We start from the raw sequence: 18,563 nt of genomic DNA, 5'->3' as shown, positions 1-18,563 counted from the left end.
GTCGCTCCAGACCAGAGTACCGGTTCGAAAGGGCCATAACTTTTGATCCGACCGTTGGATCACTCTAAAATTTTCACAGGAGTTTCCGGACGCTGTTTTCCTTCGAGTAGAAGTGGAATCTCTCCTCGGTGTCCCGGAGGTCTCGTCGCTCCAGACCAGAGTACCGGTTCGAAAGGGCCATAACTTTTGATCCGACCGTTGGATCACTCTAAAATTTTTACAGGAGTTTCCGGCGCTGTTTTACTTGGAGTAGATGTGGAATCGCTCCTCGGTGTCCCGGAGGTCTCGTCGCTCCAGACCAGAGTACCGGTTCGAAAGGGCCATAACTTTTGATCCGACCGTTGGATCACTCTAAAATTTTTACAGGAGTTTCCGGACGCTGTTTTCCTTGGAGTAGAAGTGGAATCTCTCCTCGGTGTCCCGAGGGTCTCGTCGCTCCAGACCAGAGTACCGGTTCGAAAGGGCCATAACTTTTGATCCGACCGTTGGATCACTCTAAAATTTTCACAGGAGTTTCCGGACGCTGTTTTCCTTCGAGTAGAAGTGGAATCTCTCCTCGGTGTCCCGGAGGTCTCGTCGCTCCAGACCAGAGTACCGGTTCGAAAGGGCCATAACTTTTGATCCGACCGTTGGATCACTCTAAAATTTTCACAGGAGTTTCCGGACGCTGCTTTACTTGGAGTAGATGTGGAATCTCTCCTCGGGGTCTGGGAGGTCTAGTCGCTCCCGACCAGAGTACCGGTTCGAAAGGGCTATAACTTTTGATCCGACCGTTGGATCACTCTAAAATTTTTACAGGAGTTTCCGGCGCTGTTTTACTTGGAGTAGATGTTGAATCGCTCCTCGGTGTCCCGGAGGTCTCGTCGCTCCAGACCAGAGTACCGGTTCGAAAGGGCCATAACTTTTGATCCGACCGTTGGATCACTCTAAAATTTTCACAGGAGTTTCCGGACGCTGTTTTCCTTGGACTAGAAGTGGAATCTCTCCTCGGTATCCCGGAGGTCTCGTCGCTCCCGACCAGACTTCCGGTTCGAAAGGGCCATAACTTTTGATCCGACCGTTGGATCACTCTAAAATTTTTACAGGAGTTTCCGGACGCTGTTTTCCTTGGAGTAGAAGTGGAATCTCTCCTCGGTGTCCCGAGGGTCTCGTCGCTCCAGACCAGAGTACCGGTTCGAAAGGGCCATAACTTTTGATCCGACCGTTGGATCACTCTAAAATTTTCACAGGAGTTTCCGGACGTTGTTTTCCTTCGAGTAGAAGTGGAATCTCTCCTCGGTGTCCCGGAGGTCTCGTCGCTCCAGACCAGAGTACCGGTTCGAAAGGGCCATAACTTTTGATCCGACCGTTGGATCACTCTAAAATTTTTACAGGAGTTTCCGGCGCTGTTTTACTTGGAGTAGATGTGGAATCGCTCCTCGGTGTCCCGGAGGTCTCGTCGCTCCAGACCAGAGTACCGGTTCGAAAGGGCCATAACTTTTGATCCGACCGTTGGATGACTCTAAAATTTTCACAGGAGTTTCCGGACGCTGTTTTCCTTGGAGTAGAAGTGGAATCTCTCCTCGGTATCCCGGAGGTCTCGTCGCTCCCGACCAGACTTCCGGTTCGAAAGGGCCATAACTTTTGATCCGACCGTTGGATCACTCTAAAATTTTTACAGGAGTTTCCGGACGCTGTTTTCCTTGGAGTAGAAGTGGAATCTCTCCTCGGTGTCCCGAGGGTCTCGTCGCTCCAGACCAGAGTACCGGTTCGAAAGGGCCATAACTTTTGATCCGACCGTTGGATCACTCTAAAATTTTCACAGGAGTTTCCGGACGCTGTTTTCCTTCGAGTAGAAGTGGAATCTCTCCTCGGTGTCCCGGAGGTCTCGTCGCTCCAGACCAGAGTACCGGTTCGAAAGGGCCATAACTTTTGATCCGACCGTTGGATCACTCTAAAATTTTTACAGGAGTTTCCGGCGCTGTTTTACTTGGAGTAGATGTGGAATCGCTCCTCGGTGTCCCGGAGGTCTCGTCGCTCCAGACCAGAGTACCGGTTCGAAAGGGCCATAACTTTTGATCCGACCGTTGGATCACTCTAAAATTTTTACAGGAGTTTCCGGACGCTGTTTTCCTTGGAGTAGAAGTGGAATCTCTCCTCGGTGTCCCGAGGGTCTCGTCGCTCCAGACCAGAGTACCGGTTCGAAAGGGCCATAACTTTTGATCCGACCGTTGGATCACTCTAAAATTTTCACAGGAGTTTCCGGACGCTGTTTTCCTTCGAGTAGAAGTGGAATCTCTCCTCGGTGTCCCGGAGGTCTCGTCGCTCCAGACCAGAGTACCGGTTCGAAAGGGCCATAACTTTTGATCCGACCGTTGGATCACTCTAAAATTTTTACAGGAGTTTCCGGCGCTGTTTTACTTGGAGTAGATGTGGAATCGCTCCTCGGTGTCCCGGAGGTCTCGTCGCTCCAGACCAGAGTACCGGTTCGAAAGGGCCATAACTTTTGATCCGACCGTTGGATGACTCTAAAATTTTCACAGGAGTTTCCGGACGCTGTTTTCCTTGGAGTAGAAGTGGAATCTCTCCTCGGTATCCCGGAGGTCTCGTCGCTCCCGACCAGACTTCCGGTTCGAAAGGGCCATAACTTTTGATCCGACCGTTGGATCATTCTAAAATTTTTACAGGAGTTTCCGGACGCTGTTTTCCTTGGAGTAGAAGTGGAATCTCTCCTCGGTGTCCCGAGGGTCTCGTCGCTCCAGACCAGAGTACCGGTTCGAAAGGGCCATAACTTTTGATCCGACCGTTGGATCACTCTAAAATTTTCACAGGAGTTTCCGGACGCTGTTTTCCTTCGAGTAGAAGTGGAATCTCTCCTCGGTGTCCCGGAGGTCTCGTCGCTCCAGACCAGAGTACCGGTTCGAAAGGGCCATAACTTTTGATCCGACCGTTGGATCACTCTAAAATTTTTACAGGAGTTTCCGGCGCTGTTTTACTTGGAGTAGATGTGGAATCGCTCCTCGGTGTCCCGGAGGTCTCGTCGCTCCAGACCAGAGTACCGGTTCGAAAGGGCCATAACTTTTGATCCGACCGTTGGATCACTCTAAAATTTTTACAGGAGTTTCCGGACGCTGTTTTCCTTGGAGTAGAAGTGGAATCTCTCCTCGGTGTCCCTAGGGTCTCGTCGCTCCAGACCAGAGTACCGGTTCGAAAGGGCCATAACTTTTGATCCGACCGTTGGATCACTCTAAAATTTTCACAGGAGTTTCCGGACGCTGTTTTCCTTCGAGTAGAAGTGGAATCTCTCCTCGGTGTCCCGGAGGTCTCGTCGCTCCAGACCAGAGTACCGGTTCGAAAGGGCCATAACTTTTGATCCGACCGTTGGATCACTCTAAAATTTTTACAGGAGTTTCCGGCGCTGTTTTACTTGGAGTAGATGTGGAATCGCTCCTCGGTGTCCCGGAGGTCTCGTCGCTCCAGACCAGAGTACCGGTTCGAAAGGGCCATAACTTTTGATCCGACCGTTGGATGACTCTAAAATTTTCACAGGAGTTTCCGGACGCTGTTTTCCTTGGAGTAGAAGTGGAATCTCTCCTCGGTATCCCGGAGGTCTCGTCGCTCCCGACCAGACTTCCGGTTCGAAAGGGCCATAACTTTTGATCCGACCGTTGGATCACTCTAAAATTTTTACAGGAGTTTCCGGACGCTGTTTTCCTTGGAGTAGAAGTGGAATCTCTCCTCGGTGTCCCGAGGGTCTCGTCGCTCCAGACCAGAGTACCGGTTCGAAAGGGCCATAACTTTTGATCCGACCGTTGGATCACCCTAAAATTTTCACAGGAGTTTCCGGACGCTGTTTTCCTTCGAGTAGAAGTTGAATCTCTCCTCGGTGTCCCGGAGGTCTCGTCGCTCCAGACCAGAGTACCGGTTCGAAAGGGCCATAACTTTTGATCCGACCGTTGGATCACTCTAAAATTTTGACAGGAGTTTCCGCACGCTATTTTCCTTCGAGTAGAAGTGGAATCTCTCATCGGTGTCCCGGAGGTCTCGTCGCTCCAGACCAGAGTACCGGTTCGAAAGGGCCATAACTTTTGATCCGACCGTTGGATCACTCTAAAATTTTCACAGGAGTTTCCGGACGCTGTTTTACTTGAAGTAGATGTGGAATCTCTCCTCGGGGTCCCGGAGGTCTAGTCGCTCCCGACCAGAGTACCGGTTCGAAAGGGCCATAACTTTTGATCCGACCGTTGGATCACTCTAAAATTTTCACAGGAGTTTCCGGACGCTGTTTTACTTGGAGTAGATGTGGAATCTCTCCTCGGGGTCCCGGAGGTCTAGTCGCTCCCGACCAGAGTACCGGTTCGAAAGGGCCCTAACTTTTGATCCGACCGTTGGATCACTCTAAAATTTTCACAGGAGTTTCCGGACGCTGTTTTCCTTGGAGTAGAAGTGGAATCTCTCCTCGGTGTCACGGAGGTCTCGTCGCTCCAGACCAGAGTACCGGTTCGAAAGGGCCATAACTTTTGATCCGACCATTGGATCACTCTAAAATTTTCACAGGAGTTTCCGGACGCTGTTTTCCTTGGAGTAGAAGTGGAATCTCTCCTCGGTATCCCGGAGGTCTCGTCGCTCCCGACCAGACTTCCGGTTCGAAAGGGCCATAACTTTTGATCCGACCGTTGGATCACTCTAAAATTTTTACAGGAGTTTCCGCACGCTGTTTTCCTTGGAGTAGAAGTGGAATCTCTCCTCGGTGTCCCGAGGGTCTCGTCGCTCCAGACCAGAGTACCGGTTCGAAAGGGTCATAACTTTTGATCCGACCGTTGGATGACTCTAAAATTTTCACAGGAGTTTCCGGATGCTGTTTTCCTTGGAGTAGAAGTGGAATCTCTCCTCGGTGTCCCGGAGGTCTCGTCGCTCCAGACCAGAGTACCGGTTCGAAACGGCCATATCTTTTGATCCGACCGTTGGATCACTCTAAAATTTTTACAGGAGTTTCCGGACCCTGTTTTCCTTGGAGTAGAAGTGGAATCTCTCCTCGATGTCCCGGAGGTCTCGTCGCTCCTGACCAGAGTACCGGTTCGAAAGGGCCATAACTTTTGATCCGACCGTTGGATCACTCTAAAATTTTCATAGGAGTTTCCGGACGCTGTTATACTTGGAGTAGATGTGGAATCTCTCCTCGGGGTCCCGGAGGTCTAGTCGCTCCCGACCAGAGTACCGGTTCGAAAGGGCCGTAACTTTTGATCCGACCGTTGGATCACTCTAAAAATTTCACAGGAGTTTCCGGACGTTGTTTTCCTTGGAGTAGAAGTGGAATCTCTCCTCGGTGTCCCGGAGGTCTCGTCGCTCCAGACCAGAGTACCGGTTCGAAAGGGCCATAACTTTTGATCCGACCGTTGGATGACTCTAAAATTCTCACAGGAGTTTCCGGACGCTGTTTTCCTTGGACTAGAAGTGGAATCTCTCCTCGGTATCCCGGAGGTCTCGTCGCTCCCGACCAGACTTCCGGTTCGAAAGGGCCATAACTTTTGATCCGACCGTTGGATCACTCTAAAATTTTTACAGGAGTTTCCGGACGCTGTTTTCCTTGGAGTAGAAGTGGAATCTCTCCTCGGTGTCCCGAGGGTCTCGTCGCTCCAGACCAGAGTACCGGTTCGAAAGGGCCATAACTTTTGATCCGACCGTTGGATCACTCTAAAATTTTCACAGGAGTTTCCGGACGCTGTTTTCCTTCGAGTAGAAGTGGAATCTCTCCTCGGTGTCCCGGAGGTCTCGTCGCTCCAGACCAGAGTACCGGTTCGAAAGGGCCATAACTTTTGATCCGACCGTTGGATCACTCTAAAATTTTGACAGGAGTTTCCGAACGCTATTTTCCTTCGAGTAGAAGTGGAATCTCTCATCGGTGTCCCGGAGGTCTCGTCGCTCCAGACCAGAGTACCGGTTCGAAAGGGCCATAACTTTTGATCCGACCGTTGGATCACTCTAAAATTTTCACAGGAGTTTCCGGACGCTGTTTTACTTGGAGTAGATGTGGAATCTCTCCTCGGGGTCCCGGAGGTCTAGTCGCTCCCGACCAGAGTACCGGTTCGAAAGGGCCATAACTTTTGATCCGACCGTTGGATCACTCTAAAATTTTCACAGGAGTTTCCGGACGCTGTTTTACTTGGAGTAGATGTGGAATCTCTCCTCGGGGTCCCGGAGGTCTAGTCGCTCCCGACCAGAGTACCGGTTCGAAAGGGCCATAACTTTTGATCCGACCGTTGGATCACTCTAAAATTTTCACAGGAGTTTCCGGACGCTGTTTTCCTTGGGGTAGAAGGGGAATCTCTCCTCGGTATCCCGGAGGTCTCGTCGCTCCCGACCAGACTTACGGTTCGAAAGGGCCATAACTTTTGATCCGACCGTTGGATCACTCTAAAATTTTTACAGGAGTTTCCGGACGCTGTTTTCCTTTGAGTAGAAGTGGAATCTCTCCTCGGTGTCCCGAGGGTCTCGTCGCTCCAGACTAGAGTACCGGTTCGAAAGGGCCATAACTTTTGATCCGACCGTTGGATGACTCTAAAATTTTCACAGGAGTTTCCGGACGCTGTTTTCCTTGGAGTAGAAGTGGAATCTCTCCTCGGTGTCCCGGAGGTCTCGTCGCTCCAGACCAGAGTACCGGTTCGAAACGGCCATATCTTTTGATCCGACCGTTGGATCACTCTAAAATTTCTACAGGAGTTTCCGGACGCTGTTTTCCTTGGAGTAGAAGTGGAATCTCTCCTCGGGGTCCCGGAGGTCTAGTCGCTCCCGACTAGAGTACCGGTTCGAAAGGGCCATAACTTTTGATCCGACCGTTGGATCACTCTAAAATTTTCACAGGAGTTTCCGGACGCTGTTTTACTTGGAGTAGATGTGGAATCTCTCCTCGGGGTCCCGGAGGTCTAGTCGCTCCCGACCAGAGTACCGGTTCGAAAGGGCCATAACTTTTGATCCGACCGTTGGATCACTCTAAAATTTTTACAGGAGTTGCGGCGCTGTTTTACTTGGAGTAGATGTGGAATCGCTCCTCGTTGTCCCGGAGGTCTCGTCGTTCCAGACCAGAGTACCGGTTCGAAAGGGCCATAACTTTTGATCTGACCGTTGGATCACTCTAAAATTTTCACAGGAGTTTCCGGACGCTGTTTTCCTTGGAGTAGAAGTGGAATCTCTCCTCGGTGTCCCGGAGGTCTCGTCGCTCCAGACCAGAGTACCGGTTCGAAAGGGCCATAACTTTTGATCCGACCGTTGGATCACTCTAAAATTTTCACAGGAGTTTCCGGACGCTGTTTTCCTTGGAGTAGAAGGGGAATCTCTCCTCGGTATCCCGGAGGTCTCGTCGCTCCCGACCAGAGTACCGGTTCGAAAGGGCCATAACTTTTGATCCGACCGTTGGATCACTCTAAAATTTTTACAGGAGTTTCCGGACGCTGTTTTCCTTTGAGTAGAAGTGGAATCTCTCCTCGGTGTCCCGAGGGTCTCGTCGCTCCAGACCAGAGTACCGGTTCGAAAGGGCCATAACTTTTGATCCGACCGTTGGATGTCTCTAAAATTTTCACAGGAGTTTCCGGACGCTGTTTTCCTTGGAGTAGAAGTGGAATCTCTCCTCGGTGTCCCGGAGGTCTCGTCGCTCCAGACCAGAGTACCGGTTCGAAACGGCCATATCTTTTGATCCGACCGTTGGATCACTCTAAAATTTTTACAGGAGTTTCCGGACGCTGTTTTCCTTGGAGTAGAAGTGGAATCTCTCCTCGGTGTCCCGGAGGTCTCGTCGCTCCCGACCAGAGTACCGGTTCGAAAGGGCCATAACTTTTGATCCGACCGTTGGATCACTCTAAAATTTTTACAGGAGTTTCCGGACGCTGTTTTCCTTGGAGTAGAAGTGGAATCTCTCCTCGGTGTCCCGGAGGTCTCGTCGCTCCCGACCAGAGTACCGGTTCGAAAGGGCCATAACTTTTGATCCGACCGTTGGATCACTCTAAAATTTTTACAGGAGTTTCCGGACGCTGTTTTCCTTTGAGTAGAAGTGGAATCTCTCCTCGGTGTCCCGAGGGTCTCGTCGCTCCAGACCAGAGTACCGGTTCGAAAGGGCCATAACTTTTGATCCGACCGTTGGATCACTCTAAAATTTTCACAGGAGTTTCCGGACGCTGTTTTCCTTCGAGTAGAAGTGGAATCTCTCCTCGGTGTCCCGGAGGTCTCGTCGCTCCAGACCAGAGTACCGGTTCGAAAGGGCCATAACTTTTGATCCGACCGTTGGATCACTCTAAAATTTTGACAGGAGTTTCCGAACGCTATTTTCCTTCGAGTAGAAGTGGAATCTCTCATCGGTGTCCCGGAGGTCTCGTCGCTCCAGACCAGAGTACCGGTTCGAAAGGGCCATAACTTTTGATCCGACCGTTGGATCACTCTAAAATTTTCACAGGAGTTTCCGGACGCTGTTTTACTTGGAGTAGATGTGGAATCTCTCCTCGGGGTCCCGGAGGTCTAGTCGCTCCCGACCAGAGTACCGGTTCGAAAGGGCCATAACTTTTGATCCGACCGTTGGATCACTCTAAAATTTTCACAGGAGTTTCCGGACGCTGTTTTACTTGGAGTAGATGTGGAATCTCTCCTCGGGGTCCCGGAGGTCTAGTCGCTCCCGACCAGAGTACCGGTTCGAAAGGGCCATAACTTTTGATCCGACCGTTGGATCACTCTAAAATTTTCACAGGAGTTTCCGGACGCTGTTTTCCTTGGGGTAGAAGGGGAATCTCTCCTTGGTATCCCGGAGGTCTCGTCGCTCCCGACCAGACTTACGGTTCGAAAGGGCCATAACTTTTGATCCGACCGTTGGATCACTCTAAAATTTTTACAGGAGTTTCCGGACGCTGTTTTCCTTTGAGTAGAAGTGGAATCTCTCCTCGGTGTCCCGAGGGTCTCGTCGCTCCAGACTAGAGTACCGGTTCGAAAGGGCCATAACTTTTGATCCGACCGTTGGATGACTCTAAAATTTTCACAGGAGTTTCCGGACGCTGTTTTCCTTGGAGTAGAAGTGGAATCTCTCCTCGGTGTCCCGGAGGTCTCGTCGCTCCAGACCAGAGTACCGGTTCGAAACGGCCATATCTTTTGATCCGACCGTTGGATCACTCTAAAATTTCTACAGGAGTTTCCGGACGCTGTTTTCCTTGGAGTAGAAGTGGAATCTCTCCTCGGGGTCCCGGAGGTCTAGTCGCTCCCGACTAGAGTACCGGTTCGAAAGGGCCATAACTTTTGATCCGACCGTTGGATCACTCTAAAATTTTCACAGGAGTTTCCGGACGCTGTTTTACTTGGAGTAGATGTGGAATCTCTCCTCGGGGTCCCGGAGGTCTAGTCGCTCCCGACCAGAGTACCGGTTCGAAAGGGCCATAACTTTTGATCCGACCGTTGGATCACTCTAAAATTTTTACAGGAGTTGCGGCGCTGTTTTACTTGGAGTAGAAGTGGAATCGCTCCTCGTTGTCCCGGAGGTCTCGTCGTTCCAGAACAGAGTACCGGTTCGAAAGGGCCATAACTTTTGATCTGACCGTTGGATCACTCTAAAATTTTCACAGGAGTTTCCGGACGCTGTTTTCCTTGGAGTAGAAGTGGAATCTCTCCTCGGGGTCCCGGAGGTCTAGTCGCTCCCGACCAGAGTACCGGTTCGAAAGGGCCATAACTTTTGATCCGACCGTTGGATCACTCTAAAATTTTCACAGGAGTTTCCGGACGCTGTTTTCCTTGGAGTAGAAGGGGAATCTCTCCTCGGTATCCCGGAGGTCTCGTCGCTCCCGACCAGACTTACGGTTCGAAAGGGCCATAACTTTTGATCCGACCGTTGGATCACTCTAAAATTTTTACAGGAGTTTCCGGACGCTGTTTTCCTTTGAGTAGAAGTGGAATCTCTCCTCGGTGTCCCGAGGGTCTCGTCGCTCCAGACCAGAGTACCGGTTCGAAAGGGCCATAACTTTTGATCCGACCGTTGGATGTCTCTAAAATTTTCACAGGAGTTTCCGGACGCTGTTTTCCTTGGAGTAGAAGTGGAATCTCTCCTCGGTGTCCCGGAGGTCTCGTCGCTCCAGACCAGAGTACCGGTTCGAAACGGCCATATCTTTTGATCCGACCGTTGGATCACTCTAAAATTTTTACAGGAGTTTCCGGACGCTGTTTTCCTTGGAGTAGAAGTGGAATCTCTCCTCGGTGTCCCGGAGGTCTCGTCGCTCCCGACCAGAGTACCGGTTCGAAAGGGCCATAACTTTTGATCCGACCGTTGGATCACTCTAAAATTTTTACAGGAGTTTCCGGACGCTGTTTTCCTTGGAGTAGAAGTGGAATCTCTCCTCGGTGTCCCGGAGGTCTCGTCGCTCCCGACCAGAGTACCGGTTCGAAAGGGCCATAACTTTTGATCCGACCGTTGGATCACTCTAAAATTTTCACAGGAGTTTCCGGACGCTGTTATACTTGGAGTAGATGTGGAATCTCTCCTCGGGGTCCCGGAGGTCTAGTCGCTCCCGACCAGAGTACCGGTTCGAAAGGGCCATAACTTTTGATCCGACCGTTGGATCACTCTAAAATTTTCACAGGAGTTTCCGGACGCTGTTTTTCTTGGAGTAGAAGTGGAATCTCTCCTCGGTGTCCCGGAGGTCTCGTCGCTCCAGACCAGAGTACCGGTTCGAAAGGGCCATAACTTTTGATCTGACCGTTGGATCACTCTAAAATTTTCACAGGAGTTTCCGGACGCTGTTTTCCTTGGAGTAGAAGTGGAATCTCTCCTCGGTGTCCCGGAGGTCTCGTCGCTCCAGACCAGAGTACCGGTTCGAAAGGGCCATAACTTTTGATCCGACCGTTGGATCACTCTAAAATTTTCACAGGAGTTTCCGGACGCTGTTTTCCTTGGAGTAGAAGGGGAATCTCTCCTCGGTATCCCGGAGGTCTCGTCGCTCCCGACCAGACTTACGGTTCGAAAGGGCCATAACTTTTGATCCGACCGTTGGATCACTCTAAAATTTTTACAGGAGTTTCCGGACGCTGTTTTCCTTTGAGTAGAAGTGGAATCTCTCCTCGGTGTCCCGAGGGTCTCGTCGCTCCAGACCAGAGTACCGGTTCGAAAGGGCCATAACTTTTGATCCGACCGTTGGATGTCTCTAAAATTTTCACAGGAGTTTCCGGACGCTGTTTTCCTTGGAGTAGAAGTGGAATCTCTCCTCGGTGTCCCGGAGGTCTCGTCGCTCCAGACCAGAGTACCGGTTCGAAACGGCCATATCTTTTGATCCGACCGTTGGATCACTCTAAAATTTTTACAGGAGTTTCCGGACGCTGTTTTCCTTGGAGTAGAAGTGGAATCTCTCCTCGGTGTCCCGGAGGTCTCGTCGCTCCCGACCAGAGTACCGGTTCGAAAGGGCCATAACTTTTGATCCGACCGTTGGATCACTCTAAAATTTTTACAGGAGTTTCCGGACGCTGTTTTCCTTGGAGTAGAAGTGGAATCTCTCCTCGGTGTCCCGGAGGTCTCGTCGCTCCCGACCAGAGTACCGGTTCGAAAGGGCCATAACTTTTGATCCGACCGTTGGATCACTCTAAAATTTTCACAGGAGTTTCCGGACGCTGTTATACTTGGAGTAGATGTGGAATCTCTCCTCGGGGTCCCGGAGGTCTAGTCGCTCCCGACCAGAGTACCGGTTCGAAAGGGCCATAACTTTTGATCCGACCGTTGGATCACTCTAAAATTTTCACAGGAGTTTCCGGACGCTGTTTTTCTTGGAGTAGAAGTGGAATCTCTCCTCGGTGTCCCGGAGGTCTCGTCGCTCCAGACCAGAGTACCGGTTCGAAAGGGCCATAACTTTTGATCCGACCGTTGGATGACACTAAAATTTTCACAGGAGTTTCCGGACGCTGTTTTCCTTGGAGTAGAAGTGGAATCTCTCCTCGGTGTCCCGGAGGTCTCGTCGCTCCAGACCAGAGTACCGGTTCGAAAGGCCCATAACTTTTGATCCGACCGTTGGATCACTCTAAAATTTTCACAGGAGTTTCCGGACGCTGTTTTCCTTGGAGTAGAAGTGGAATCTCTCCTCGGTGTCCCGGAGGTCTCGTCGTTCGAGACCAGAGTACCGGTTCGAAAGGGCCATAACTTTTGATCCGACCGTTGGATCACTCTAAAATTTTTACAGGAGTTTCCGGCGCTGTTTTACTTGGAGTAGATGTGGAATCGCTCCTCGTTGTCCCGGAGGTCTCGTCGTTCCATACCAGAGTACCGGTTCGAAAGGCCCATAACTTTTGATCCGACCGTTGGATCACTCTAAAATTTTCACAGGAGTTTCCGGACGCTGTTTTCCTTGGAGTAGAAGTGGAATCTCTCCTCGGTGTCTCGGAGGTCTCGTCGCTCCAGACCAGAGTACCGGTTCGAAAGGCCCATAACTTTTGATCCGACCGTTGGATCACTCTAAAATTTTCACAGGAGTTTCCGGACGCTGTTTTCCTTGGAGTAGAAGTGGAATCTCTAATCGGTATCCCGGAGGTCTCGTCGCTCCCGACCAGACTTCCGGTTCGAAAGGGCCATAACTTTTGATCCGACCGTTGGATCACTTTAAAATTTTTACAGGAGTTTCCGGACGCTGTTTTCCTTGAAGTAGAAGTGGAATCTCTCCTCGGTGTCCCGAGGGTCTCGTCGCTCCAGACCAGAGTACCGGTTCGAAAGGGCCATAACTTTTGATCCGACCGTTGGATGACTCTAAAATTTTCACAGGAGTTTCCGGACGCTGTTTTCCTTGGAGTAGAAGTGGAATCTCTCCTCGGTGTCCCGAAGGTCTCGTCGCTCCCGACCAGAGTACCGGTTCGAAAGGGCCATAACTTTTGATCCGACCGTTGGATCACTCTAAAATTTTCACAGGAGTTTCCGGACGCTGTTTTCCTTGGAGTAGAAGTGGAATCTCTCCTCGTTGTCCTGGAGGTCTCGTCGCTCCAGACCAGAGTACCGGTTCAAAACGGCCATATCTTTTGATCCGACCGTTGGATCACTCTAAAATTTTCACAGGAGTTTCCGGACGCTGTTTTCCTTGGACTAGAAGTGGAATCTCTCCTCGGTGTCCCGGAGGTCTCGTCGCTCCAGACCAGAGTACCGGTTCGAAAGGGCCATAACTTTTGATCCGACCGTTGGATCACTCTAAAATTTTCACAGGAGTTTCCGGACGCTGTTTTAGTTGGAGTAGATGTGGAATCTCTCCTCGGGTTCCCGGAGGTCTAGTCGCTCCCGACCAGAGTACCGGTTCGAAAGGGCCATAACTTTTGATCCGACAGTTGGATCACTCTAAAATTTTCACAGGAGTTTCCGGACGCTGTTTTCCTTGGAGTAGAAGTGGAATCTCTCCTCGGTGTCCCGGAGGTCTCGTCGCTCCCGACCAGAGTACCGGTTCGAAAGGGCCATAACTTTTGATCCGACCGTTGGATCACTCTAAAATTTTCACAGGAGTTTCCGGACGCTGTTTTCCTTGGAGTAGAAGTGGAATCTCTCCTCGGTATCCCGGAGGTCTCGTCGCTCCCGACCAGACTTCCGGTTCGAAAGGGCCATAACTTTTGATCCGACCGTTGGATGACTCTAAAATTTTCACAGGAGTTTCCGGACGCTGTTTTCCTTGGAGTAGAAGTGGAATCTCTCCTCGTTGTCCCGGAGGTCTCGTCGCTCCCGACCAGACTTCCGGTTCGAAAGGGCCATAACTTTTGATCCGACCGTTGGATGACTCTAAAATTTTCACAGGAGTTTCCGGACGCTGTTTTCCTTGGAGTAGAAGTGGAATCTCTCCTCGTTGTCCCGGAGGTCTCGTCGCTCCCGACCAGACTTCCGGTTCGAAAGGGCCATAACTTTTGATCCGACCGTTGGATCACTCTAAAATTTTTACAGGAGTTTCCGGACGCTGTTTTCCTTGGAGTAGAAGTGGAATCTCTCCTCGGTGTCCCGAGGGTCTCGTCGCTCCAGACCAGAGTACCGGTTCGAAAGGGCCATAACTTTTGATCCGACCGTTGGATGACTCTAAAATTTTCACAGGAGTTTCCGGACGCTGTTTTCCTTGGAGTAGAAGTGGAATCTCTCCTCGGTGTCCCGGAGGTCTCGTCGCTCCAGACCAGAGTACCGGTTCGAAAGCCCCATAACTTTTGATCCGACCGTTGGATCACTCTAAAATTTTCACAGGAGTTTCCGGACGCTGTTTTACTTGGAGTAGATGTGGAATCTCTCCTCGGGTTCCCGGAGGTCTAGTCGCTCCCGACCAGAGTACCGGTTCGAAAGGGCCATAACTTTTGATCCGACCGTTGGATCACTCTAAAATTTTCACAGGAGTTTCCGGACGCTGTTTTCCTTGGAGTAGAAGTGGAATCTCTCCTCGTTGTCCCGGAGGTCTCGTCGCTCCCGACCAGACTTCCGGTTCGAAAGGGCCATAACTTTTGATCCGACCGTTGGATCACTTTAAAATTTTTACAGGAGTTTCCGGACGCTGTTTTCCTTGAAGTAGAAGTGGAATCTCTCCTCGGTGTCCCGAGGGTCTCGTCGCTCCAGACCAGACTTCCGGTTCGAAAGGGCCATAACTTTTGATCCGACCGTTGGATCACTCTAAAATTTTTACAGGAGTTTCCGGACGCTGTTTTCCTTGGAGTAGAAGTGGAATCTCTCCTCGGTGTCCCGGAGGTCTAGTCGCTCCCGACCAGAGTACCGGTTCGAAAGGGCCATAACTTTTGATCCGACCGTTGGATGACTCTAAAATTTTCACAGGAGTTTCCGGACGCTGTTTTCCTTGGAGTAGAAGTGGAATCTCTCCTCGTTGTCCCGGAGGTCTCGTCGCTCCCGACCAGACTTCCGGTTCGAAAGGGCCATAACTTTTGATCCGACCGTTGGATCACTCTAAAATTTTTACAGGAGTTTCCGGACGCTGTTTTCCTTGGAGTAGAAGTGGAATCTCTCCTCGGTGTCCCGAGGGTCTCGTCGCTCCAGACCAGAGTACCGGTTCGAAAGGGCCATAACTTTTGATCCGACCGTTGGATGACTCTAAAATTTTCACAGGAGTTTCCGGACGCTGTTTTCCTTGGAGTAGAAGTGGAATCTCTCCTCGGTGTCCCGGAGGTCTCGTCGCTCCAGACCAGAGTACCGGTTCGAAAGGGCCATAACTTTTGATCCGACCGTTGGATCACTCTAAAATTTTCACAGGAGTTTCCGGACGCTGTTTTCCTTGGAGTAGAAGTGGAATCTCTCCTCGTTGTCCCGGAGGTCTCGTCGCTCCCGACCAGACTTCCGGTTCGAAAGGGCCATAACTTTTGATCCGACCGTTGGATCACTTTAAAATTTTTACAGGAGTTTCCGGACGCTGTTTTCCTTGAAGTAGAAGTGGAATCTCTCCTCGGTGTCCCGAGGGTCTCGTCGCTCCAGACCAGACTTCCGGTTCGAAAGGGCCATAACTTTTGATCCGACCGTTGGATCACTCTAAAATTTTTACAGGAGTTTCCGGACGCTGTTTTCCTTGGAGTAGAAGTGGAATCTCTCCTCGGTGTCCCGGAGGTCTAGTCGCTCCCGACCAGAGTATCGGTTCGAAAGGGCCATAACTTTTGATCCGACCGTTGGATCACTCTAAAATTTTTACAGGAGTTTCCGGACGCTGTTTTACTTGGAGTAGATGTGGAATCGCTCCTCGGTGTCCCGGAGGTCTCGTCGCTCCAGACCAGAGTACCGGTTCGAAAGGGCCATAACTTTTGATCCGACCGTTGGATCACTCTAAAATTTTCATAGGAGTTTCCGGACGCTGTTTTCCTTGGACTAGAAGTGGAATCTCTCCTCGGTGTCCCGGAGGTCTCGTCGCTCCCGACCAGACTTCCGGTTCGAAAGGGCCATAACTTTTGATCCGACCGTTGGATCACTTTAAAATTTTTACAGGAGTTTCCGGACGCTGTTTTCCTTGAACTAGAAGTGGAATCTCTCCTCGGTGTCCCGAGGGTCTCGTCGCTCCAGACCAGAGTACCGGTTTGAAAGGGCCATAACTTTTGATCCGACCGTTGGATGACTCTAAAATTTTCACAGGAGTTTCCGGACGCTGTTTTCCTTGGAGTAGAAGTGGAATCTCTCCTCGGTGTCCCGGAGGTCTCGTCGCTCCAGACCAGAGTACCGGTTCGAAAGGGCCATAACTTTTGATCCGACCGTTGGATCACTCTAAAATTTTCACAGGAGTTTCCGGACGCTGTTTTCCTTGGAGTAGAAGTGGAATCTCTCCTCGGTGTCCCGGCGGTCTCATCGCTCCAGACGAGAGTACCGGTTCGAAAGGGCCATAACTTTTGATCCGACCGTTGGATCACTCTAAAATTTTCACAGGAGTTTCCGGACGCTTCTTTCCTTGGAGTAGAAGTGGAATCTCTCCTCGGTGTCCCGGATGTCTCGTCGCTCCAGACCAGAGTACCGGTTCGAAACGGCCATATCTTTTGATCCGACCGTTGGATCACTCTAAAATTTTTACAGGAGTTTCCGGACGCTGTTTTCCTTGGAGTAGAAGTGGAATCTCTCCTCGGTGTCCCGGAGGTCTCGTCGCTCCAGACCAGAGTACCGGTTCGAAAGGGCCATAACTTTTGATCCAACCGTTGGCTCACTCTAAAATTTTCACAGGAGTTTCCGGACGCTGTTTTCCTTGGAGTAGAAGTGGAATCTCTCCTCGGTGTCCCGAGGGTCTCGTCGCTCCAGACCAGAGTACCGGTTCGAAAGGGCCATAACTTTTGATCCGACCGTTGGATGACTCTAAAATTTTCACAGGAGTTTCCGGACGCTGTTTTCCTTGGAGTAGAAGTGGAATCTCTCCTCGGTGTCCTGGAGGTCTCGTCGTTCTAGACCAGAGTACCGGTTCGAAAGGGCCATAACTTTTGATCCGACCGTTGGATCACTCTAAAATTTTTACAGGAGTTTCCGGCGCTGTTTTACTTGGAGTAGATGTGGAATCGCTCCTCGTTGTCCCGGAGGTCTCGTCGTTCCAGACCAGAGTACCGGTTCGAAAGGCCCATAACTTTTGATCCGACCGTTGGATCACTCTAAAATTTTCACAGGAGTTTCCGGACGCTGTTTTCCTTGGACTAGAAGTGGAATCTCTCCTCGGTGTCCCGGAGGTCTCGTCGCTCCAGACCAGAGTACCGGTTCGAAACGGCCATATCTTTTGATCCGACCGTTGGATCACTCTAAAATTTCTACAGGAGTTTCCGGACGCTGTTTTCCTTGGAGTAGAAGTGGAATCTCTCCTCGGGGTCCCGGAGGTCTAGTCGCTCCCGACTAGAGTACCGGTTCGAAAGGGCCATAACTTTTGATCCGACCGTTGGATCACTCTAAAATTTTCACAGGAGTTTCCGGACGCTGTTTTACTTGGAGTAGATGTGGAATCTCTCCTCGGGGTCCCGGAGGTCTAGTCGCTCCCGACCAGAGTACCGGTTCGAAAGGGCCATAACTTTTGATCCGACCGTTGGATCACTCTAAAATTTTTACAGGAGTTGCGGCGCTGTTTTACTTGGAGTAGATGTGGAATCGCTCCTCGTTGTCCCGGAGGTCTCGTCGTTCCAGACCAGAGTACCGGTTCGAAAGGGCCATAACTTTTGATCTGACCGTTGGATCACTCTAAAATTTTCACAGGAGTTTCCGGACGCTGTTTTCCTTGGAGTAGAAGTGGAATCTCTCCTCGGTGTCCCGGAGGTCTCGTCGCTCCAGACCAGAGTACCGGTTCGAAAGGGCCATAACTTTTGATCCGACCGTTGGATCACTCTAAAATTTTCACAGGAGTTTCCGGACGCTGTTTTCCTTGGAGTAGAAGGGGAATCTCTCCTCGGTATCCCGGAGGTCTCGTCGCTCCCGACCAGACTTACGGTTCGAAAGGGCCATAACTTTTGATCCGACCGTTGGATCACTCTAAAATTTTTACAGGAGTTTCCGGACGCTGTTTTCCTTTGAGTAGAAGTGGAATCTCTCCTCGGTGTCCCGAGGGTCTCGTCGCTCCAGACCAGAGTACAGGTTCGAAACGGCCATATCTTTTGATCCGACCGTTGGATCACTCTAAAATTTTTACAGGAGTTTCCGGACGCTGTTTTCCTTGGAGTAGAAGTGGAATCTCTCCTCGGTGTCCCGGAGGTCTCGTCGCTCCCGACCAGAGTACCGGTTCGAAAGGGCCATAACTTTTGATCCGACCGTTGGATCACTCTAAAATTTTCACAGGAGTTTCCGGACGCTGTTATACTTGGAGTAGATGTGGAATCTCTCCTCGGGGTCCCGGAGGTCTAGTCGCTCCCGACCAGAGTACCGGTTCGAAAGGGCCATAACTTTTGATCCGACCGTTGGATCACTCTAAAATTTTCACAGGAGTTTCCGGACGCTGTTTTTCTTGGAGTAGAAGTGGAATCTCTCCTCGGTGTCCCGGAGGTCTCGTCGCTCCAGACCAGAGTACCGGTTCGAAAGGGCCATAACTTTTGATCCGACCGTTGGATGACTCTAAAATTTTCACAGGAGTTTCCGGACGCTGTTTTCCTTGGAGTAGAAGTGGAATCTCTCCTCGGTGTCCCGGAGGTCTCGT

The sequence above is a fragment of the Populus nigra genome, chromosome 2 (assembly GCF_951802175.1).
Source record: "Populus nigra chromosome 2, ddPopNigr1.1, whole genome shotgun sequence".
In the NCBI taxonomy this organism is placed as follows: domain Eukaryota; kingdom Viridiplantae; phylum Streptophyta; class Magnoliopsida; order Malpighiales; family Salicaceae; genus Populus; species Populus nigra.
The sequence above is the reverse complement of the archived record's forward strand: the minus strand, read 5'-3'. Positions refer to the sequence as shown.